Below are 9,475 nucleotides of genomic sequence, written 5' to 3'. Positions count from 1 at the left end.
GACCAGGTAATCCAAAACATTGTTAGATGACTTCCTATTGTTTGGCAGTAAGCTATTGTTACCAATCAATATAAAGAAAAACTTTCAAATTCTTATTTTTAATCAATATATATGAAATGTTCCTTCACTGGTTGGTTTACCCTATATCGGACTACTTAAACCCCCAGTTCGCCTGAACCAGAAATATATGACAAATAAATTAAATTTCATGAACACCGTTTTTCTGTTAGAACTAATTTTTTTACAACATTCATGATACATTGAATATTTCTTTTTTCTACTAGACATTTTTTTCTGCAAGATTTACTCTCCTGATGACCTGTTGGAGAACAATGTCCAACACCATGTATAGTACCGACAGTACTCCAAGAAACTAAGACAAAAATTAAAGTATAAAAACAAAATTATAAGCTAAATAAAAGTCATTTGATTATTAGTTTTAACCTCACTAAGCAAAGTACCAAACAGAAGTAGCAAATTGCTGTAATTTTTTATACCTTATAATTTTTAAATTTTTTAAAATCTTAATAACTGTACCAAATGTTTGTTTGAAAGTAGTAAAAAGAAATATCTGGAGTCTATGTTAAATTTTTTTTCTGTAAATGAGCATGTGCCAGCATCTAGCCAGTCTAATATGTCTATTTTCTTCAACAGCTAGGTTAGAAAAAATATTTGCTAGCTTTGGATTTGTTCAGTCCAAGCTGAGCTGCTGACAGGCTAAACATGGGTAGTTTTCGTGATTAACCCACGAAAAAAAATCTGCATAAATCAAAAATCATATATCTAAAGGGGGGGAAAATTATGGCTTTTGAGAATATCTTTAATAATCTGCTTAAAACCAAATTTTCTAGAGCTATGAAATTTTGTTGTTTGCAACTAATCTACGATAATTTTTGCGTAATTTTAGAAGGAATTAATAAAACACCAAAACAATTTGAGTGAAACGACTGTATTCTTGTATGGAAATACTGTATTGTTTTTATGGAAATTAAATCATCATCAAAATGCTGAACATTTTGTTCTTTCATAAGCAACACATCTTTCCAAGAAATAAACAAAGAGTAATTTGATTTTTTTTTTCTAGCTTTCAGAAAATTAACTTTCTCTCTTTATTATGTAAACTTAAATCTGTAATTTTGTGAGGGAAAGTTTTTAGTGCTTTAAGTGTAGGATGCTAAAAAGGCAATAATAGACTAATTTAACTTTAAGTTGCAACATTGGAACAATTTTATATTGAACTATAAGTTTTAATTTTCAATATAGTACCGATATCTAAATGTTACTTTTTTTATTTAATTATAAATTCATGCATAATTTTATTAATATTACATACCTGTGTAGAATTAAGCTGTATGTGCATCTTAAAATTGTGCTGAATTAGGTTTCGTGAACGTCAACTAGTAGATATTTTTGTGTTTATTTATTTTTTTAAACCCTGAGTATATTCATAATTGCACAAATATACATTTAAAAATTAGAAGATGGTGTCTACTAGCATCAAATGATTGCTTCCCTATTTGATAAAAGTGGGCTTTTTCTAAATTAATACAGTTATAATTACAAAAGAAAAAGTTTTAGTAAAATGATTCACTGTTTATTTTGTTAATACTTATTTTATATAAGTATTTAATTTATTTTGAGTAATTGGAAAATGTTAATTCAAAAAATTTTGTTGTTAAGCTTTGTGTTTTTCATGTTATTAATAATCTGTTTATGACATACTTTTTACTTTTTTTTAGTTTTGATGCAATTGCCCCTACCTTGATGATGAAAGTGCTTAAAGCATTGATAACTCACCAAAGGTAAGGGGTCTTTTATACTTCAGATCTCATTGAAGGAGACAAATGAATATGTTTAATTTCTTTTATATTTTAGGTGCATTCCAGCTACAAAAAACTAAGCAAGTCTGAAATTGAAAATATTGTTGGATGTATACGGAATGCCATAAATTCTATGCATGTCTTATACATAATTTAGATAATGATTCAAATTTTAATAAACATGTGATTTTTCAATTTGTGTGCAACAAAAACACTGTGGAATTGATAGGATTATCTTGGAGTTGACTTTTAGTTTTATTGCAATTTTTAGAAATCACTTAGAAACGTTAGTAAAGTCTATCATATAAAAATAAAGAAACTTTAAATTTATTCCCTTAAATGTTTTTATATTTCTAAGAGTTTTTTTTTTTCAGTTAGCACAAAAACTTAGAGAGTGCAATACAAATGTTAGAGAGTATAGAGTGATATGAATATTGTTTGTTTGTAAAGTGCAAAAGATAACTTTTTAAACTTCATGCCTATGCAGAAATGCTATGATACACTTATTACATAATGACTGAAACATTTCAGAAGCTCTTAGCGATATGTTATCTGAAACAAAAAGAAGAAGAAATATGTGAAAAATCTTAAGTTGAAATTAAATATATTTAAAGCATAAAAAATATTAGATAAAAGAAGAAAATTTTCTAAATTACTTAGTTTTTAAAATAGAAGAGAAAGAAAAAATTTCCCATTTAAAAGTGAAGAAGTAAAATTACAAAACTTATTCAATAACATGTGTATAAAAATATCCAGATGGAAAAAAAAGAAAATATAAATAAAGTTAAAAGGAATAAAAAAATGGCTATTACAGTTGACTTTTAATTAAAGAAATTAAATGTTAACAGAAAAAGTGGATAGAAAATTTGTCTTTCTTCGTTCATTAAGCTTTTGAAATTAAAGTTATATTTTTTCTGACATTTAAAAAGCCACATAATATTTTTTGGCATTTCTGTTTTAAATCAGAGTGCAAATATTATTCTTATGTGAATTTCATGGCAGTTGTAGATTCTTGTATGTTGCAATTTAAAACATTTTAAGAAAAGGTAGATTTTTCAAATTATTTTGCCAAAAATCGACCTGGGGAAAATGAGATGCTTTGTGCAATAAATTGTGTGAACTTCATGATGAGAAAAAAAAACATGACCTTTAGGATGTTTAACACTTTATTTCGTACAATTTAGGTAATAGAATGTCTTAATTTGTAAAAATACTGCACATATCAGAAAACAATCGTAACATATTGTGTCATGAAAAATTAATTAATATTCGAAAATTTTTCTTTCTCTTACTTTTAAGAGTTTCAATATTTATTTTCACATTAAATTTGATGTCTCTAACTGCAACTGTTTGCTTTCACTCCACCCATAAAAATCTTGTGTGGATTATCAGTTTCATTTTGCTGTTAATTTTCTTTTCCTGTTTTAAAATTATCAATATTTTTTTAGACTTTAAAAAGCCCTTAGCAAGAGAGTGTTTCTTCCTCTTAAGATGGGAGTAAATGGGATTCCTCTCTGTTTCATGCAGTGGGAAAAATTCTTTACCCAAAGCGTAAGTTTAGTTTATTTCCTATGGGATTCAATATTGATTTTGGCACTTGCTAAATAATTTAGATGATGTTGTTTATTTTATTTAGGTGATGCTTCAAATAAGTCAAATCACAACGTACTTCCTACTTGTCTAAAAATGTTTGAGAAGGATCCTTTCATTTATAATCCTGAAATAAACAATTCAGAAATAATTACTCAATTCAAATCTAAACTGCTTTCAAATCTAAGCCACACTCCAAATTCTTAACACGTTTTGTTTCACGCCAAAAATAGTGTAAAAGGTTTTATTGATATCAGACATAGACTTCAGGAATTGAAACAAGGATAGCCTGGTTGGTATGGCGCTGCACTCAATTTCGTGAGAATGGGAGTCCGAATCCAGCCTGCCGAAGACTCTCTGTATTGTAAATGGTGACTGGTGCTCGTTAAATCTGCCAGAGCACAAAGTCTTCCATGTCCCAATAACAAATTATACCTCTGGGGTTTTGGAAAGGAGATTGATCATTCTATGATTCTGGTCAAAATTTAATTATGACATGACACAGAAGACTGCATAAGAATGCATTACACATTTTTAATTCTTAATAATGAAGAGTAACTTAAATTCCACCATCCTTTTCACCATAGAATACGTTGTGGGATTTATTTATAGACTATGTCAACCGTCATCTATCAAAAGGTACCTCACTATAAGAGTCAAGTTAACATGTCTTATATAATAGTGAATTGGTATTTAATATTTATAGTGGTACTTACGCCACATTACTCCCCTTCCGGAGTTTTTTCTGTGATAGAATTCGATGAACGACTACCACTAGTTGATTCATGCTGTTTATTAATTTATAACATTTTTGCTCATTATATTTTTTTTTCTACATTGATTATTACCGGGAGACTTTATTTACTTCACCAGATCTTTTTTTCTTCTTTCTTTTCTTTAAGCAGTTTATATTAAGGAAATCAACTGTTTTAATGTGGACCATCCATCTTGTCACCATTGAGGGGAATTAATTATCAACTATTGGTAACCTTCATCTATCAAAAGGTACCTCAAGATAGAATCGCGTCCACTGTGGGATTTATTTATAGACTATGTCAACCGCCATCTATCAAAAGTTACCTCATGATAGAGTCAAGTTAACATGTCTTACATAATAGTGAATTGGTATTTAATATTTATAGTGGTAGTTATGCCACAACGTCTCATTTAAGAAATGATGGTTCTTTCATACTTTCATGTGGAATTCAATATGCTCTATGTTCATTTGCACTAATGTCAAAAGAATAGGTGGATTTCCATGAAACTTTTGCTATCCATTGAATTTTTGCCTATGAAAAAATTTTTGTTTTGAAAGAGCAAAAATATTTAACTCCTGTTTTTGACGTGGTTTTCTTACAAAAAATTAAACAAAAATTCCATGTTTTATTGGAATAAATAATTCAACATTTATCAAAAGTAAGTTTAACTTTCATATTGAAAATATACCAAAATGTTGCATATATATGAAAACATCTGATATTTTTGTTGTTTTTGAAAATATTATGATTTTTACTATTACTGAGTGCTTTCATATTTTCATTATTTTAAAACCAAATGTTTAAAAGAGCAAAAATGTTTAACACCTGTATTTGATGTGATTTTCTTATAAAAAATTAAACAAAAATTTCATATTATATTGGAATCAACAGTTCAATTCAGATTTTCTAACTCACGTTAAAATAACATTGTGTCTATGAAATAGATGTATTGGTCGCAGTAATGACTGTATTTAATAATTATAGCCTTAATTCATTTACTGGTGTTTTATAATCTTGTATTGTATATTTTTAGGAGGTGTTTTATACCACATCAATTTCTGCAGAATCTTTTACTTTGTTTCTGAAAGAGAATACCCTTTGTTGATGACATTGAAGCTAACTTTGAATGTGCACTTTGGTTAAGTGATGCTGTTTATGTGAGTGCTCCATGGATTGTATGTATCTTTTTTGAGACTGCTAATAATATAATTAAAAATTTTGAAAAATCATGATCAATGGTCTGATGTATCTTTCACTTCACAAATGTTTGAGAACAATAACCCCCAAAATAATTCTCTTCTGAAAGCCAATCACTCTGTTTTTATAGTTACATTTGCTTAAATTTCAATGGAGTGCCCATTAGCTTTTCCAAACTTTCTTCTACTCAATTTTTGCTTTAACAATTACTACTCAATTGACAATTACTAACGCTCTACTCAATTTTAACTTTACTCATTTAGAAAGTAATGTAAGAATTTCAATAGTTTTTTGAGGAGCTTTTTTAATTTAATTTAAGGAGTTTTTTTTTATGTTATATGTTCATTAAAGAAACCATTTCATAGAAACTTTCTTGACAAATTCTTGTTTCTTAATCAATATGTTTCCTGTTAAAAAAACCTGCTACTGAAAGTCATGTGGCATTTGATTTATTTGCAGTACTCCACTCCCTAATTTTAGAATCACTTGTTTCTGTTGAATTTTTTTTTCTGCATTATTTAATTTAGTTAAGGAAAATCTCTGAGCAGTATAATAAGGAGTTTTTAAAGTCACATATTCATATGTCTGATGATATGCATTAAATTTTTCTTCCTTTTGAAAAACATCAAATTGGTCTTAGAGTTATTAAATTTAATTTAATCGTTATTTTCTAAAGAAAAACTTATCTTGATCATAAAAAAATCATGTCATATCGAATCATATCACAATCAGAACTCATCATAAAACTAATCACATAAAAATTATAATTTCTTGCAGCCATGTATGTACTCTTTTGTCTGAATTCTAAATAATCTTTGCCTTTTTTTTAAAAAATTTCAAAATATTTAACGAACAACTAATCTTAATATTTACTTTATTTATTCAATTCTTTTTTTTTTTGGGAGGGGGGAGGGTTTTTCAATTAGACTCATTTATGTAATTTTGAAAAGTTAGCTAAAAATTCCTTTTTTCCATAAATAATTTATATTTATTTAAATGTAGAGAGATTTTTAACTTATAAAATAGATGGATTTTTTATTCTGACCTCCCATCACCATAGCATTGCATTAGCATCAATTTATGAATTATACTATGTGCTTTGCATTCACATTGTTTTCAAATTGCACATTACGATTTTTATTCTAGCAAATTTAGGAATTCATTGTGATTTGTATTTACATTATCCACAATGCATTTCATTTTGACATGAATAACAAATAGAACAACACATCATGCTTGAGAATTTATGAATCAGTGATATAGCTGATTATAGAAAACCATAATGAAGATTAAATAGGTTTTAAATGAAATCTTTAGCAACATACTGAGGGTATGTTGCTACTATTGCCAACTAACAGGGGGATTAAATTACAGAGTATGTCATATAATTTGAATGAAGATAATTTATTTTTTTGTTATAATCAGGCATCTCCTGTTGTAAATGTTTTTATTAACCTCAATGTAAAAATAAATAAAATCCTTTTTTTTAAATATTTTACTACATTTAAAAAGTAATCAGATTTAGTTTGTTAATATATACATATACACTACCCTAAAATAATGGTAGAAACACTTTCAGTTTTTGACATTTTTTAAAATTTCTCAATAAATGCTTAGAAAACTATTCATTAATTTTAGAGGTGTTTAGTTTGTGCGATTTTTCTTACTTAGCAATAAAGGTTAATGCTTTCAGAGATTTGAGGGACTGACAATAAATTACAAAAGAAAACAAGTATTTTTGAACATCCTATGACAGATAATCAAGAACTAAGCTTGTAACTTGTATCAATTACATTGATTGGTATTTTACTTTAAAATAGCAAAACAAAATTTCCTAAACTTGACTTAAATATTTCTGGAAATATGGACAATTTTATAAAAAATATATGTTTTTGTTTTGCGTTATTAACTTTAAGATAATTCTATAAAATTAAGCAAATTTTTTGGAACATTTTATTATAAAATTATAGTTTCAAAATTTGAAATAAATTTGACAAAAACTGCATAAAATATGAATTTATAAAGTAATTTTTTTATACTGTAATTTTGTAAGGAATTGTACTTAGCTACTAAGGAAAAGAGTATTTCAATATTAAAAATTTAAAACGTTTCAATCAATTTTCTAAGTAATTTTTGTACTTTTAAAAAAAAAACACAAAGCGATTAAGATTTTTCACAAATTTCATTTTGAAGGCACAGCTGTTTTTGCTGGTGACATTTTTAATAAATCTTGTTTCATAATACAAAATGAAACTTGTAGAAGAACCCTTATCGTTTTGAGCTTACTTTTGTACAAAAACTACTTAGAAAATTGCCTGAAACTTTTTAAATTTTTAAGATATTCAAATCAGAATATTTTCATTAGTTGCTGAATACAATTCACAACAAAATTCTGAAATTTTTTGTTAAAAATTTTCTGTGCATGCGCAGTATAAAAGAACTACTTTAAATACTCATATCTTAAGCAGTTTTTATGGAAGATTTTTAAAATATTAAATCAATAGTTTTGTAAATAATCTGAAATATCTCTAAAAATTTTGTTTACTTGTGTAGAATATTTTTAAAGTTACAGCAAAAAAACATGGGACAAAGAAAAATATTTTTTATAATCTCCATAAATATTTAGCATAATATAAATAATAATAACCAAAATAATCAATACAAATTAAAAGCTTCTTAACTGATTTCCTGGCATAGGGTGATCAAAAATACTATTTTTCTTTTTGTAATTTATTGTTGGTGTCTCAAACTTCTGAAAGCTTTAAACTTTATTGCTGAGTATGAAAAATTTAATGAACTAAAAAACCCTGAAGTTACTAAATAATGCTCTAAGTATTTCTCGAGAAATTTTAAAATAATACCAAAAATTGAAAGTGAGAAAACTAAAAACTCTTCCATTACTGTAGGATTGTTTATATATATTTGTTTCAGAGTCGTGACACATTGAATGATTATATGGTGTCTTTGGCATCTAGAGGTCTGATGTTCAATTTATTCTCTGTGAATAATAGAAGGTGAAGAAGACTGCGCAAACCTCAGTTTTATGAAAGTTTTTCTAAGGTGTAAATGAAGATTCTTTGCCAAAATTAATATTATGTAATTTTACATCTGCTTTCATTTTCGGTTGCAAAAATCTCTGTAGCATGCTTTTAGAGGCGAAACTTTATTTTGATAGATACCCCCCCCTTTTTTTTTTCCTTCCAGGAATGACAAATTAGAAACCCAAAGTGCTTCCAAAGGCTGTCCCTCTTAATAAAAAATATCTAAGCTTCACTGTACTTATGTGAGTGGTTGAAGGTTAATTGTTGTTTTGTAATATGAATTTTGTTATTTTTGTTTTCATAATATTACAGTCAATGCTTCCTTGCTTGAAAATATTCATTGAATTCTATGAAAAAAGTTTTTTTTTCTTGGAAAAAAAAAAATTATAGTCTTATTTTTTCTACTACTAAAACAGATACTATGTCATACTGCCTCAATTCAAAAGGAACCAAAGCTCATTTCAAAAGCTACTAAATCTTCAGGACAATATAGCTGGTATAAAATTTGTATGGGCATAAATAACATCATTTTTTTATAAAGTTTCATTATGCTCAAAATCTTTTAAAATATTCTTACTATATCTTGAAATTCTCAGAGAAAATATTTCTGGAGTTAATTTTCATTATAAGGAAGCATTGATCTTTCTGGAAAGCTTTAACTTTTTTAGACTTGTGAAGTTTATGCTAGATTCCTAGATCCAGCTAAAATATTCAAAATTTACATTTATTTGTTTTTAAAATGGGTATTTATGGTTATGAAATGTTGGTAACTTTTTAATTTGTAATTTGTTAGACAACTTGGATTTTTTGCAGCTTATGAATTAAATGTTTTATATATTCTTTTCTGGTTCTTCTCTTAGTATGAGACAGCTACAAGTTGACTTAGTTCCTTATCTTTCAAAATTCCAATTGAAAGATTTAAACTGGTATTAAAACTTTAATATTGTATTTGAAGAAGAAAAATTATAGATAAAAAAATTTATTTAATTTCTTTTTTTAACTTAGGTGGCACTAAGGAAAGAATTAGGAAATATGAAAATAAAAAAAAGTTTTTTAGGTAATTAATTAT

The sequence above is a fragment of the Parasteatoda tepidariorum genome, chromosome 2 (assembly GCF_043381705.1).
Source record: "Parasteatoda tepidariorum isolate YZ-2023 chromosome 2, CAS_Ptep_4.0, whole genome shotgun sequence".
Classification (NCBI taxonomy): Eukaryota; Metazoa; Arthropoda; class Arachnida; order Araneae; family Theridiidae; genus Parasteatoda; species Parasteatoda tepidariorum.
Note: the sequence above shows the minus strand (reverse complement) of the source record.